General features: G+C 34.7%; 1 long non-coding RNA gene across 1 annotated transcript; it reads left to right on the top strand.

Annotated features, from left to right (window-relative positions):
- The first annotated feature begins 3,329 nt into the window (after positions 1-3,329).
- Positions 3,330-11,087, top strand: LOC105437788. The gene is made up of 4 exons (XR_004063009.1): positions 3,330-3,528; positions 6,421-6,513; positions 8,724-8,837; positions 10,568-11,087. It is a non-coding gene; the product is annotated as a zinc finger MIZ domain-containing protein 1 (long non-coding RNA).
- The last annotated feature ends 5,362 nt before the right edge of the window (positions 11,088-16,449 follow it).

Below are 16,449 nucleotides of genomic sequence, written 5' to 3'. Positions count from 1 at the left end.
GAAATTTGCGCCCGTCCGAGCTAGTTTGTGATGAGCGTATCGGTCTGGTGAACACGTAATTTCAAGCTTTGGGATAATATCCCGATTTTGAAAATAGCACGTTATTTGGCAACCTCGAGCTGATGGCCACACCTTTCCTTTTCCTTACACAAATGTTGTTTAATTGATGTAAAACCAGGAGCTTGCACATATTGCTAAGGACCGCTGTGTTTAGAGCTAGACACTTTTACAAAGTTAGAGAGATTTCAATATTGTAAATCAGTTATTTTGCACTATAACACATCCAAACTTTCATCAATCTTATTCACTCCCAAACAAATTGCGAAAGCTCCAATAACAAGTTTAAACAAAAAAAAAATTGACGGGGGGGGGGGGGGGGTATTGTAGTTTCTTCTTCCTCTTCTTCTTTTTCTCCTTTTTTTTCTTCTTCTTTTTCTCCTTTTTTTCTTCTTCTTCTTCTTCTTTTTCTATTTCTTCTTCTCCTTCTTCTTCTTCTCCTTCTTCATCTCTAAAATGATGTGCAGCCTTTCATGAAGATAGTGAAGATTTAACTAAAGTTTTAAATATAAAATGAGATAAGCTGGAGTCTGTGTTTGAAGGCTAGATGAAAGCAACATGTTTAGGGAATTCAGTCTCAATAGCACTCTGACTGTTCCTCAAATAGTGGTCAATGAGGAGGCATAGATAGGGGAACCAAAATGTTTTCATGTCATCATCCATGTACAGAATGATCACACAGTGAATTATAAGCAGAGGGGCATCCAGGGCCCCATTTCACAAAACTTGTCACCAGTGACAAATGACAGTTTATGTTATAAGCTACTGAAATGCTTGCTTCTGATTGGTTATCAGCAGATTTGTCACTGATTTTTGAAATTTGTCATTGAAAAAAGGCTTTGTGAAACACCCCCAACAAATAAGAAAAGGAAGGCAGGCTTTACCCCTTCAGGAGATCCCCAGGAGAGGACATGTTTTTGTAAAAAGAAAAAGAGAAAAAAAGGGAAGCACATATTTTATGACAAAAATGTTGAAGAAAGAGGTCACATCACTGGGGGTGGGGGGGGGGGGGCGGGGCTAACTAACTGCTCAGTGCCCCTCTTTTGAAACCTGTAATGTTCCAGAGGAATGTTTGCTTATATCAGAAATTATACTTTACATAGTTAGATTTACGTTTAAGTGCAGGATAAGGGTCAGGTTTAAGTTAAGATAAAGTGTTGGTCCAGAGTTAAGTTTGGAATTCGGGGACGGTGGGATATCGCTCGCAGAGCTATTCTTAACTGGAGCATGTCATGCTGTTAACACAATCTCAAACACTTCCTTGAAATCAATTCAAGGGCAATTTTAAGACCCCATTGTTTATCCTATAGAAATATTGTTCAAATTACATAAGAGTGCATTGTAATGTTCACAACCTTTCAATAGATGATGGATAGGGGTACTGAAATTGCATGAGGGTCATTTAAAAACAAGTCTTTGTGACCATGTTAATTCAACTTCCAGAGTATTAATTAAAGAGAAAGTTGAGTTCTGGGAAGAGGTGAAAAATAATTTGTGAGCGTTATCATTGTTATTATGCAAGTGTGGAAGAACATTAGATAAAACATGTTCCCTGAAAAGCATGGCTCTTCAAATGCCTTCATATTCTAAATATGTCATGTAACATCGTAAAACTCGGGGGTGGGATTTTTACGCCACGTGTTCGTATAGTCCCATATACATCTTTCTGTGTCCAGTGTTTGTAGTTCCGAAGACTTGGCCAAATTTCTTATCATTTTGATGATTCCAGAACCTTGCAATACACACAAATTCTTATATGCCAGATGATCAACCTTTTCTGGTCGATTCCACACCGTTTCTTTCACAATGCAATCGCATGACCAGAACTCAACTTCATCTTTAATCCACTGAACTATTCTTTGTTCTAGTTGTATTGACCGTAGAATGGAACATTTCCTTAATTATTTATTGGATACCATGTAGATTACACAACAAGAATTGACCACAAGGCAAAGTCCAATGCTTTGACATAACACAAAATAAACACCCAAACCACACTTTGTTTCTTATTGAAAATGCTTTGTCACTTCATCTCGGTACTGCCAAGTTTATTTGAAAATATTGTTGAGAAATCATAGTTTAATCTTCCATTTAATAGAAGTTTTGAAGTTGATCAGAAAGCCTGTTTTAAATCATGTGAGTGACAGAAAAAAAGAGAAAGGAGTGAGAGTGAGAGAGATAGAGGAGAGAGAGAGAGAGAGAGAGAGAGAGAGAGAGAGAAAGCACGAAAGACAGACAGAGGGATGGGGAGATGAAGTGAAAATGGAACAAGATACGTAGGCCTATAATCTTAGAGCCCCTCTAAAGTGTTAATTTGATGTCAAAATTTCACTTAAATTGTATTCTAACGTGAAAAAGGATGCATTTAAGACAAATTTCTCCAAGGATTTTCAAAACAAATGCGTTTGAAGTCGAATATGATATGGTTTCCTGGTATAACAGAATGTATTCTTTTATCAATATTTGTCTTCAAACAAATTTTATTGGTGTAAATCTATGCAGAAATGTGTCTTAAATGACACCCTCTTTCACATTATTATACAATTTAAGTTGAATTTTGCCATCAATTTTTTTTCTTCTAATTTGGGGCTCCCATCACTTTAGAGGGGCTTTAATAATCATTGGAATATTAATAGCTACATGATAATAGAAATGTTATATTATTACCTGCTTAAGCATATATGCAGGCATAAATGACCTCCTTTTCCATCTTTCTATTTTTTTAACCTCTGTTTCTTTATCTCTTGTATGACTCTCTGTCTGTCTTCTTCCCTTTCCTTGGTAATTCTATACTGTAATCCATTGGTCCTCCTTAGCACACCTGATCTCATTTAGCCCCCCCAGAACTCCTACCAAACCTATAATTAGAGATCAATTGATCGCTAAGTCTTTTGTAATTGAATGTAAATCCTTAGCCCGACAATAAACTCCAGACAACCCGGGCGATAAAAAGGCATCATTTTACAACACCAAAGGTGATGCTATATAATGATGGGCCCACACCACAGCCTATTTGATGTTTGTTTTTCTCCTGCCCTTTGCTCCTTGTTCGATTATTTTAGAATTGTTGGATTTCTGAAACTGTTATCATTCCCGGTCGTCCAAAGCACACAAAGTGACAATTTACAATGTCTTGATTAGTTTGATATTAGGCAAGTTAAGGTCAACACGAAAAGTGGGCCCAAATTAGTTGATATTGGCACCGGGAATGCGACGTTATCTTGCCATATTATACAGAGCATCGGCTTGGGATAATGCATGCTTGCATTTCTCTTGAAGGTTCACGTTTAGTTATCTGAGTATTTAACCTCTTTTGGCAGCTCGGCTGAATAGAGGTGGTGATTTGAAAGCCAATCTTTGTTCTGCTATACGATGGGGTGTTAGGAAGCGTAGCCAGTCAGCGCAGAGGAATTATTTTTGTCCATTTATCTCACCGTGACGGCAAGGAATGTAATTCAATCAGCGGAGCAGGTAGGGCTACCAGCTTGCTTGCTCGCTCGCTGCATCTTTTTTTCTCTTCTCTCAGTTTCATCCTTTGCTCTGTCTCTGGGTATTCATAGCATGGAATTGATCAAGTTGTCTTGTGGGTCTGTTTAGGGTGATGAGCGCGAGGTATAGAAAATCATGTTTCCTGCAACGCGAGGTGACACTGCCCCTCTTTCCTGCGCAGCTTGATTTTATAGGGTTGAATTGGGGAAGAGAGAGAGAAAGAGGGGTAGATAGATGAGAGAGTGAGAGGGAAAGATGGGTAGAGTTAGAGAGAGAGCGAGAGATGAAAGTTCAGAAAGGGAATATATAGGAGGAGAAAGAGCAGAGAGGCAAGAGATAATCGGCAGGTAAAAAGAGAAACATAAGAGAAAGGTAGAGGGAGTATTAAAGATAGATTGACAAAGAGAGAGAGAGAGAGAGAGAGAGAGAGATGGAAATCAGGATTGAAAAGAGGAGTGAAAAAAGAAAGGGTTGGGCATGAGAGTCAGAGGCATCTCTATTTATCTGCTTTGTCAAATTCATTTTCCTTTTGAAGTGATGTAGTCTTTGATAATGTTATTTTAAAAATCTGGCACTGTGAATTTGAGTTGTAATCCAAACAAATGTGATTTTAAAACTACAGATATTTGTTAATAATAATAGGCATTTCTTTAGCGCCGTCTATCTAGAAATTCTATTCGGAGGTGCATTTATTATTACCCCGGCTTAAGCCTAGCTGCCATTATACAGCGCTCTAGCATTTCAAGGAATTAATTCCTACCAGGTACCCATTTACCTCACCTGGGTCGAGTGAGAAAAGAGAGACTACCTTGCCTTATAGCATTGTATTCTTGTAAAAACAAGACATTGCTCAAATCTTTACCCTGAAAATCACCAAATGGATGGTAAAAGAGTTCCATCTTTCATTTCAAACATTGCTAAAAAATAGCATATTCTTGTCCACGTGCAGGTGTATGAATTTCAATAAATTTCTATGAAACATCTTTATGCATCTTCAGGCTTACCAGATCTACAAATCCCTTTAATAAACAGGATCTAATTACATTGTATATCCCTCATAAATGGCTCTGAAAGTGAGGATAAGGAGAACAGGAGAACTGAGCAGAAAACACAAGTGTGAAACGGAGTGGCACATTGCTGCAATTTACATTCCCCTGCTTGTTACGCGTGATAATATTTCACCATTTCATCTCTCTCAATAACCCCAAAGCTTTTCACTTGAGTACGATTGCATGTTGTTCAAAATGTGAGACAGACTTAAAGACAAACTTTGAATAAAACTTGGTATCATGTCATTTTGATTTGTTCATGCACATGTAGTCATTATTAGTACTGTGTTTATTATGATCTTTATCATCACTATCTTTGTGTTTGTTATTATCATTCATACCGTAATCATCAACACATCAGCATAACTGCCACATCATGATTATCACAAACTCTATCATCATCATCATCATCATCGTTGTTGTCATTGTCGTCATCGTCGTCATCATCATCATCACCATCACCATCACCATCATCATCACCATTTTCAGGAAATTGATTCTTCATCATAATCATCATCACCAAGACACCAACTAATAATTATTGCCATTTACATGTACATCATTTTAATTTTTCTGTTTATCATAGACTTGTGCAAGTCGATTAGTTTAAAACAATGCGAGAGCTTTTATTACTTTTGGTATTCTTCCTCTCCTCCTCCTTCTTCTTCACCTTCACCTTCTTCTTCTTCTTAGTATTATTACTATTGTCATCTTCATCATTATCATTATCATGATTATTATTGTAAATATCATAAATATGATACAGTAATTGTGTTAATTTTATTGTCATAATTGCCCCCACCACCATGACAAGAAGTAGAAATTGAACTTGTCCTGTTACCCTTTGTGTTTGCAATATCGACTGATGACGAACGAACCACAAACTAGGCAACTGAAAGGTTGTTCAAACACAGTGATTGAAAAACTGAAGTTGATAGTGTTTTTTATGATTGATTAAAGTCCTAACTTTTCACACACTTCAGGGACAAAAACTGTTTAAACAACTATATATTAGAGTTTAGATATTGTTTTATCAAGAGTCACAAAAGTTTATTGTGACAAAACGCATGTAATTTCAGTCATAATATATTTGTAGTTAAGATTAACTACGACAATGATGAATTCTTTTTGTTTGAAAATTTTGAAACACAAAAACAACAACAACAGCAATAAAAACAAACAAACTTTGAAATTTTGAAAATTTTGAAACACAAAAACAACAACAATAGCAATAAAAACAAACAAATCGGAACTGTTACGAAAATGATTATGATTTAAAAAGAAATTGCCTGGCTGAAATGATGAATTTTCTGTGAATAAATAAGACTATTATTAATTATAGAGCTGCCAACCATTACGTTTTTTCTGCAATTGTACTGTTTTTTCCTCCAAATTATGGTAGTACGTTTTTTAAAATAATTTATATATATATATATATATATATATTTTTTTTTTTTTACATACTGCGCGTCAAACAGCTGCCCTAAAATATTGATTTTATCACAAATTCAATAGAAAACTAAGGTTAAAACATACTTCAAAATATACTTGAAGAGAAAATTATTAGAATAAAACGCAGATAATACCTACCTGTAAATAAACTATAGGTCCTAATATGGAGAAAAAAAACAGCATGAGGAATGGACATTTATGCGTTGGAAGTGTGTCGCGCTTGGTTGTAAGTTTTATTTTATTGAATTCCTTTTTGTTGCTGGAAATTCCTGTTTTTTGTTGCCTTCATGGGTCCTTTTTTTAGTCGCACAAGGTTGGCAGCTCTGTAATTATGTTAGAGATGTAAAAGTGAACCTGTTTTGTTTGATTTCAGTGATGACCGGAAGGAGAGAAAAGGATGGCTGGCGAGGTGTCCGTGGAAAGACATGTTCTGCAGACCATTGAGAGGCTATCTTGTATTCAGAAGGTAAGTCAAGCAGGGACCTCTCTCTGAAATCCAAAGTCCTAAGCCCCAAGTCCTTCTTAGTCCAGTTGGTTCTTAGTCCTAAGGTGCGTTCAAACAACATTTTTCACCTTAGAATCACGGTTTTCAAAGACGTTTAGTTTAAAACATGGTTGCGTTCAAGCGATTTTTCATCGGTCATAAAAATAAACGTGTTTAAAAATACATAACATGAAACGCTGAAAAAGATGCGTTTTGTATCATGATTCTGCAGAATCACGGTCGCTAAAATTTGTTTGAACGAACATGGGTCTCAATCATGATTCTATGACGTCATTATCGTGGCTTGCTTCCGGTTTGACCGACATTCGACTGTAAACTCAGACAGAAAGCATGCAGCGAAGTTGACCTACACTTCCTGGGTCAAACTGCGATGAGCAGTGGGTGGGCTTGAAATGAGCAAGAATCAGCCTTGATGAAAATTTGCTTGAACGCTCTCCCGCAGTAACAGTGTTTTTTAACGGCGTTTGATATGTGATTCATGTTTGTGATTCTAGCTATAAAAAAAATTGCTTGAACACACCCTTATTTGTCTCACATCCCATAGGCTGTGGAATATTTGAGGATTGGGGTTTTCTTCAGAACAATGGAAATCAATTAATTGCAGTTGCTGGTTACATGTCAAATTTTTAAAAATAATTATATCTAAATATTTGTATTTTGCCTGCTATTACAATACCAGTAATCCTTTGATAATTTCTTATTAACTGAACTTTCTATAGCCGTAACTACCAAAGTGATGACCCACATGATATCAAAATAATTAATCACTTACCAGTATCTTTTATATTACCCGGTATTTAACCTCATTATATCCAGTTACCATATAATTTTATCAATATTTCAATTATATTTTGTCAATTTTTTAATCTCTTCAAGTTAATGATTTCTGAGTCATGCCTCAAAATGTTTATTTTGCTCCGCATGTTTGAAATATACATTTTTACCTAATATATGAATCTATATCTATCGCTTTTATTTTTCTGCACATTGTTAATGTATTTTGTATGTTACCCTGCCTGCGGAACATATACATGTAATTTTATTTGTAAACCTTGGGCCTTGGTTACTTAAATTCATTCTCCTTTATTTGAATCTCATTACAATAAAGATGATTAATACAGAATATGACTAAGAAGTAATGATGTATTGACACACGCACTTGCAAAGAACAGGACTGGTACGTTTTTATGCTATCCTTTATTTTCTTCATATTCTTTAACCGTTTACCTATAGAATGTCAGGTAAAGATATTTTTAGGTTGATTTGATACATTTTACCTTTCTTCATGTGATCGGAACACTTTAAAGCTGCGGAATAATTTGCCCATAAATATAAGAGAAGAAAAAACAAGATCATCATTTCATAAAAATCTCAAAATTAAACTCTTAAGCAGAGATGAATCATAAGAATCAAATAATATGATATTAAGGCAAAATAAATGTTCCTGCTTAATTGTTGATTGTGAATACATACTTTAATATGACTGTGCATACAGTTTTAGAAACTCAGAGACCCAATCCAGACTAGCACTCGTGCTATTTTTTGGTTCTCCCTTTAACAACATTTTAAGTTTTTAGGTTTAAAATATCCTTTATTTGAATCACTTATACACTATTGGAACTCTGTGAATTTCAATTCCAGCCACACTTTTATATATCTTTAAGGAATCCAACAAAAATCTCTACGTATTATTAAGTTATGGCTAATTCACAGGTTTGATATGACATGATATATGATTAATTAATTTGTACATATGGTGCAACTATGGATATTTTCTTTTTCTTTGTAACTCATGTATTGATATGTATACGACATCAACTATTTAATTGTTGTTATTTTGTTACCCAATTTAATACATTTGTAACATTGTGATTCAAATAACCTAAAGCATGTAGGTTTGTATGAATACTAGGCACTGGGCCTAGTTTAGTTTGGAACCACCTTGGAAGCTTCTTGGGACATTGTGTAATTTGTAGGTTTATTTGCATTTTTGTTTTGTTTTGTTTAATATGTAATTGTTTATCAGTTTGTTTGTTATAATTCTTAGAGATTTTGGTGATAAACGCTTTATAATATAAGCACAGTTTTTATTATTATCATTATTATTTCAAACCTTTATAAAAATTAATCTGAATTTGAAAGATTCTTTTCTTTCTCATTTTGTTTTCTAGCAACTGTCAAATCAGAGCAGTTTTCAGACAGCAGCCAGGGAGTTGCTAGAGTGGTGTACAGATATAAGGGCATTCCAGCGACAGTTTGAGGCTGCGCTTATCAACTGCCTCACTGTAAGTACTTCAAATATTTTGAAAATAAAAAAAATCTTCTTCCTTCTACTTGCTGCTTTCCTTTTACAGTCAAACCTGTCTATAGCAACCACCCAAGGGAAACACAAAAAGTGGTCTTTGTAGACAGGTTCCTTTAGTACATGTTTCAATGAGAAACCATTTTCAAGGGAAACAAAAATGTGCTTGTTGTAGACAGGTGGTCTTTGTAGACAGGTGGTCACTAAAGCAGGTTTCACTGTTTATCTTTATTCTTCTACATAGTTCATTTTTTCCTTTAAAAAAAAATGTCATCATTTTCTTCCTTATTTCTTTTCTGTTTGAATTTTATAAAGCTTCCCTTTGCTGCGAAGATATCTATGCTTTGATTTGTATTTCTTCATTTTGTTTTTTGTTTTTTTCTTCTCCATTTTTGTAATTTCCTGTTCACTCGCTTTCTTACATTTTATTTTATTTCTCTTATATTATTCCTGATCTAATACAGGTAATTTAATAAGTTTGAGTTGCTTTTATGTGTAAAGGGGATTAAAGTTTTGTACAAATTTTGGCTGAGTGTAAGTAGAAAAATCAGAGAAATCATTTTCTCAAAATGTCAAAGGTTAAACCTTTCTGAGCCACCATGTTTAGGGGCAATCATCATGAGCTAACTTAATACAAGGGTGAAATGTTGTGATGTGTAATTGATCAATTAAGCATTTATCTTCCAGGGATGCAAATTGTATGACAGGATAATTGTTTTGTGTCTGGAATGAAAATGAAGACATATATATGTATTGTTCAACACTTGAATTACTGGGTAGGCTTTGCTACACTTTGCGTCACGACAGGGAAGCGATTACAAATTTTCTGCAGAATTTTTGTTATTGATAAAGCCTGTCATTTACCAGACCTATTAAAAAAAAGCTGACACTACCTTTCAAAGTGACTCGGTAACATTGTTAAAGGTTGATGAAAAAACTGCCTAATTTTTGTATGAGATGTTACTTATTATATTCCTTCTACTGTATTAACCCTCTAATATCCAAAAAATCCTGAAAAAAGTCTCAAACCACAAAGATATTTATGGTTTTCTTCGAAGATGTCATTGTGCGACACTGTGCGACACCCTCTATTCTTTAACCAATTAAATGTCTGGAATGGTATATAGAGCCAATTCATTGCTTTGTGATGATTTACATTCACCTAAAATGTAATTAAATTGTAATAATATGGTTGGGAGAATTAAGAAATCGATTAGATCAGTTTTCCCAGTTTGTATCATTAATAATGGTCTGTTTTCACTCAGACTTTCAGATTATCTTAAATTGTACATCTAGCATTGAAGTCACTGCCTTATTACCATTTTCTCTCATCTGAACAATATTACCAGGGGGTGTTTCACAAAGATCCGAAGTTGAACTTATCTCTAAGTTGGACTTTACAATTATGGAAATCTGTTAGCATCTATGAAAATATTTTGTAATGGTCTTTTTAAAAGGCATAAAATGTTGTTTCAAATCATTCGTATTTTCTATTATGAAAGAGATTTCATGTTCTTGATGTTAAATTTATAAAAAGTCTAAAATACTTGAATTTTCGCTTTTGAATATATTTTATTTTAAGGCTACAAATGGCTCTCCATTATTTTAAAGTCCAACTTAGAGTTAAATTTGACTTTGGATCTTTGGCGAAAGACCCCCCAAGTCCCTTTAAAAGTTAGATTTTGCTGATCTCTGGTGAATATTTCATTGTAGATTGTGAGCAAAGTAGCCCAGCAGGGAGGTTACGATCTAGACTTGGGGTACAGGCTTCTTGCTGTATGTGCAGCTCACAGGGATAAACTCACCCAGAAAGCTTCAGGTAAGTGACTGGCCAGAAAGACTAACAATAATGTTTGATGTATGATATTTGTGAGCATTAGTTTTCATGAATTATTCAGGCGATGTAATTTCAGTCATTGCATGTAAATCAGGTTTTTCTATCATTTTATAAAGTGAAGGTGAAAAATACATCTTCAATTTGGCAACATGCTTCTGATCTATTTTTCCCAGCTTCATTGGAGGATGGTAATTGAGATAGTTAGAAGAATTTTTCTTCTCTCTATTTATCCTCTTTCGAGAGACTTTATTTGTCATATCATAAAATAACAGCTATTTACAACAGTGTTTATATACAGAATTCATGTAATTGTAACATATCATATATAGTACAAAGCATGAAAGTAATGTGACATAATCACTAAGTTGGAAGAATAGAAAAGCTAAAAACAATCAATCATTCAAACAAACAATCATTCAAACAAACAAACAAACCAACCTGACTCAATATTTCCATTTTGAGGAGGTATTGCTGATTCATTCATGTCTTCAGGAAAGCATTTTCTTGATCAGTATATCCCTATCCCAATGGACTAAACCTACGTCATAACAAAAGTATTAATGAATCTGTTGTTGAAACTCTTGTTTAGCCTTGATCTGATTGATGCTTCTAAACCGGGGCATTTACATTTTTGTAAACATGACGTAAGTGTGATATACTTCACAGCTCTGTATCTTGTAACAGAGAGCTAAGTGAAAACATATTTGTTTGTTTTGTTTTATTTCCAATTTTTCATATCGATACAAAGAAACATACAAATAAATATAATGAATAACATGTAAGTTTGACAAAATTTGTTTCTAGTTAAAATAAAAGTTTCATACAAAAGGAAAAAGTAGGAGACCACATGTCGTAAGCGTAAATGCTTGAAGATGACCGTGGCCTCTGCCGAGTTAACAAAATAAAAGCACAACCCATGCAACTGCATTGTATTCAATGTTAAATAAGATATAAGTGAAGTGATTAAAAGTGAGCATGGCTGAATTAATTTTGAGTGAAAATAACAAAACATATTTAGTGAAATATTTCGTGTTGAGAAGTGCATTTGTGCAAGGTGCAAAAATTTAGCTTGGTGGAACAAAAAGAGACTAATACTGCGATATTAATAATATATAAATAATAATATTAATCAATTAATTAATAATATTAAGTGTATGCATTAAGGTATGCATTAAATGTATTAAATGTATGCAGGGTCCATATAGAATCTTTGTGTGCATAGTTTCCTTTCATTTACACTTACAATTATGTGGCTGCTTTTTTTTGGGGGGGGGGGGGGGTGGGTCACGGGCCATATTTCAATGAGCATTCAAGAGTAAAAAGGCAGTGAAAAGCTTTAACAAAATAATATCCAAACAATGAACGGAATGGACAAGCTTATCTCCCCTGTATTTATCTTATGTGGGTTGCTGCCCTCTGGTGTGTAATGCATTATAGTCTTCATGTTTGTTCCCTGTTGTTGGTGTGATGTTTTTGGGGTATCATCATTATCGCTTCTCCTGTTTTGATGAATATGATGTTTGTACGTGTGTTTACTAATGATCGAACTCATGTTAAGTGAGTCCCATTCCCACATAGCAGTAACTGTGAACCAAGTATGATTATTAATAAATCAGTAAGCTACAGCAGACCAACAGCCTTTGAGACCGACATCTTGTTTGCATGAATTAGAATAGTAGTCATGAGATTGATAATGTTAGTTTGGTTGGCAATTGGTCTACTGGGATATACACACAATCTGCGTCTGGCAGTTAAAGATAAAGTTGAGTTATGGTCATGCGATTGCACTGTGAAAGAAATGGTGTGGAGTCGTGAAGAAAAAGTTGATCATGTAGCAACTAAGTATTGGTATGTACTGCAAGGTTCTGGAGTCATTAAAATGATAAGAAATATGGCCAAGTCTTGGTAAAATAACAAGCACTGTACACAGAAAGATGTACATGGGACTACACAAACATGTGGCATAATGACTGGCCTCTTTTTTAAGCTGTTACTTGTCATATTTAGAACTTAGAAAGGTGCTGGTTGGACCAGCACCTTAACAGGAATGAACACATGAAGCATACTTCCAGCAAAATTGCTTCAAGGTTGGCACTGTTGAGACGTGTCAGAAAATATCTAACGATAGACAGTGCCAAGTTATTCGCAAATGCACTGGTATTACCATATTTTGATTATTGCTGCACCTCATGGTCAAATTGTAATCAAGGTCTTCGGGATACACTGATTAAGTTGCATAAACAGATGGCTAGGATTGTTCTCCAAATGAATTTACTTACACCAAGTTCAGAAATGTTCTCAAAACTCAAGTGGATGAACATGGAAAAACATTGGCAATTCCAGAAATGTAAACTTATGTTCGATATTGTAAACGGTATTTCCCCCTCATATCTTCAAGATATGTTTGCTCAGTCTGCAGCAACACATCGTTATAGCACTAGAATCGCTGATACTCGTGGATTAGTCATCCCCAAAGTTAAAACTGAAAATTGTAGAAGGGCATTTTCCTTTGAGGGTGCAATGACATGGAACAACCTCCCTAGTGAGTTACGAAATGCACAAACTAAGCAGTCATTTTGCACCAGTTATTTTAGAAACATGTAAATATAACCCAAGTACTCGCAAATAAGTAGCCACTATCACAAACTTCAATATTTAGTAAATTACCAATTGCAGATCACTGTATTTCTCATAAATATCCTACAAATTACAAACAATTATGTTTAGACACACTGTCACCTCAATATAATATTTTTTCTTCTTCAAAATTTGTTTATGTATGATTTACTTGATGACTTGATTTTATTTGACTTGATTTTTTTTTTTTGTTGACTTGATTTTTTTGTTTGTGGATTTTTGTTTGTTTACTTGCTGAGTTTAAATTTACATTTGAGATTTAATCTGTAATTCTTTCTGGTATGTTTACTATACTCACCATGTGATGATGTTTTCATGTATATGTATGTCTTTATATGTATTTTATGTTATGCAGGGCCCCCAAGAATAACAGTATTTTAACTACTGATGGGGCTACCCTGTTGAAATAAAACGAAATAAATAAATAAATAAATAAATAAATTTGAAGAGCTACGCTTTTCAGGGAACATTTTGTCTCTGATGTTCTTCCACACTTGCATAATATCAATGATAACGCTCACAAATTATTTTTTACCTTTTCCCAGAACTGAACGTTCTCTTTAAGTTGTGTACCCCCATGAATGTTACTTTCCACCAAGTCTGGTGTCAGCAAATTATGACCGCTTGCTCATGGAAACCAACTACCATGTCCCTTTAAGCTAATGCGCGTCCAATGTTTTAGAGGGGAATTTTATTGTTGATAGAACACGTGCCCTCTCTCTGCAAAAAAAAGCACTCTTGTGGTTTTCAAATTTTAAATGTCTGCTTCCCCCCCCCCCCCCGTTACGACAACACTGGATACATCATTAAAGTTGTATAGTAATAGTAATTGGTATTTAAAAGGTACCGGTATATTCTTTTAGTAATAATAATTAGATTTCCCAGTCATAGTCCTTGATATTGTAGATATTTCTTTTCCTTGAATGTTGTCACTTATCATCAGCTCTTACCTTGGGTTCTATGCAGTAATTAGAATTCAAATTGGAAAAAGGATAAATATAAACTTATTGTGTGAATGAACTGTATGTGAACACATGTTTGATATACCCGGTATGCAGCAGAATAAGCAAAACACATGTCTACAGCTTCACACCAGAGATGCAGTTGTTTTTTTCTTTAAAGGGATCGTTTAACAATGTTAAATATGAGACACACTGCCCTACTTGTTATCAGTGTCTGTGATATGGTGTTATATTGAAGCCATACAAAAATTGCGCTCCAAATGATCATGAAGTGCCTTAAGTAAAAACCTTTGAGTGACCGGTTTTACCATACTCATTTTCCCCAATAGACTGTAGTGTTTTGAAAACCGTTTGGCAAACGCAAAATTTGATTTCGATTTTCAATCATAAATATCTTGATAATCAGATAGGCGATCGGCTTGTAAAAGTCATGGGGTTAATGACTGACCTAAAGGTTTATAATTATCATTGCAGCATGAGCTAAATCAAGGATTAAAAAAATGGATCTAAGACAAAGTTACCGGATCCCTTTAATGATTTGATACCTTAAAATATGTGTTTTACCAACATTTGTCAAGTTTACGTATTAATAATATATTTGGTGTCTTTGAAACTCCAATCTTGACTGCGGGTTTTCCTATATTTTATAAATCATTAACAAACAAAAAATTCCAGCCATTGAAATGCTATCACACGTAATTGTTGTCATGGATAGTTGTTTACAAGCAGAGCTAGAAACATTCATACATTGAATTCTAAAAGCAAATTGGTCTATCAAATACGGATGGAGATGTTGTTCTATCATTTTCTGTGACTTGGGGAAAATACAGCTCTTGGTATTTAGGAGAAGATTATGACATTTTAAATTCAGGATTTTCATAACAAAGATCAATAAATTTGATCTAACCTTTGGTTCAATAGTAGAAAGAAATAAGTTTTATTGTTTCTAATGTGAATTCGAAATTCTTGATTGTTTTTAGTGAAATTTTTTTTTTTGAAAAGAGAAGGCGGAATTGTGTGGGAAAAAATTTATATGCAAATTTAAAGAGTTTATGATATCCTCCAACACAAGTATTGATTTATCTTTCTGCTAACTATGCTAAAGAATAATATCATCCAGAGAAGCAATGTGATTATCACAATTAGGTTATGCCAAATTGATAATAATAATAATAATAATAACTAGATCTTATATAGCGCTTTTCAGGACAGGAGGCCCTCTCAAAGTGCTTTACAGATATATATACTATTACCTCGGTCATCGGATTCAGGCTTACCCGCACACAATGTATGCACATTCTCCACTCCCTGGGGAGCATTCCAGCCAGGCGTCATTTTACAAGCGCACACTTGCTAATCTAATCACATTAGCTTTCGCATCCTACCGGGTACCCATTTAACACCTGGGTGGAGAGTGGCAAATGTAGATCAATGTCTTGCCAACGGACATTAGAGCCGCGGTGGGACTTGAACCGCGGACCTTGTGATTCAAAGCCCGGTGGCATATCCACTCGTCCACAACACCTGTTGTGAAAGATAAGTTATTTATATCGCAGTACATGTAGTAATATATTACATCAGATACCCCCATGCATCTACTTATAAATACACACCTCTCGCTGTGGGACGAGCTAGGGCCTCTAGAATCATACACAGTTGCATCCCCATTATGCAAACTGTGGCATTGTCTGACATTTTGACTCTTATTTATGCTAATGATAAGGAGGAGTGCTAAAATAAAACAGATGAAGGTTCAAGAAAGTAATTGAATGAGAAAGGGAGAGAGTAAAAAAAAAAAAAAAGAAAGGGAAGAAGAGGGAGAGAGAGAGAGAGGTAGGATATAGAGAACTGCAAGATTGGATGGGAAAAGGTGAAGAAAGATTTAAGTAAATTGCAAATTCGTTGCAAATAACATTTTGACTAAATGCATAGCAACAGTGATGAGTGCAAGAAAAAATAGAACACATTTTTAGACAGACAGGTAGAGAGAGAGAGAGAGAGAGAGAGAGAGGGAGAGAGACAGACAGACAGAGAAAGGGACAGAGGGACAAAGAGAGAGAAAGAGAGAGAGAGAGAGAGAGAGAGAGAGAGAGAGAGAGAGAGATTGACTTAGAGCAGAGATGGGAATAGTGTGATGAAGAATAATGCAGAAGCTATTT

Source organism: Strongylocentrotus purpuratus, unplaced genomic scaffold (genome assembly GCF_000002235.5).
Source record: "Strongylocentrotus purpuratus isolate Spur 01 unplaced genomic scaffold, Spur_5.0 spur5_scaffold_10, whole genome shotgun sequence".
Taxonomy (NCBI): domain Eukaryota; kingdom Metazoa; phylum Echinodermata; class Echinoidea; order Camarodonta; family Strongylocentrotidae; genus Strongylocentrotus; species Strongylocentrotus purpuratus.
Note: the sequence above shows the minus strand (reverse complement) of the source record. Positions and strands in the feature narration are given on the sequence as shown.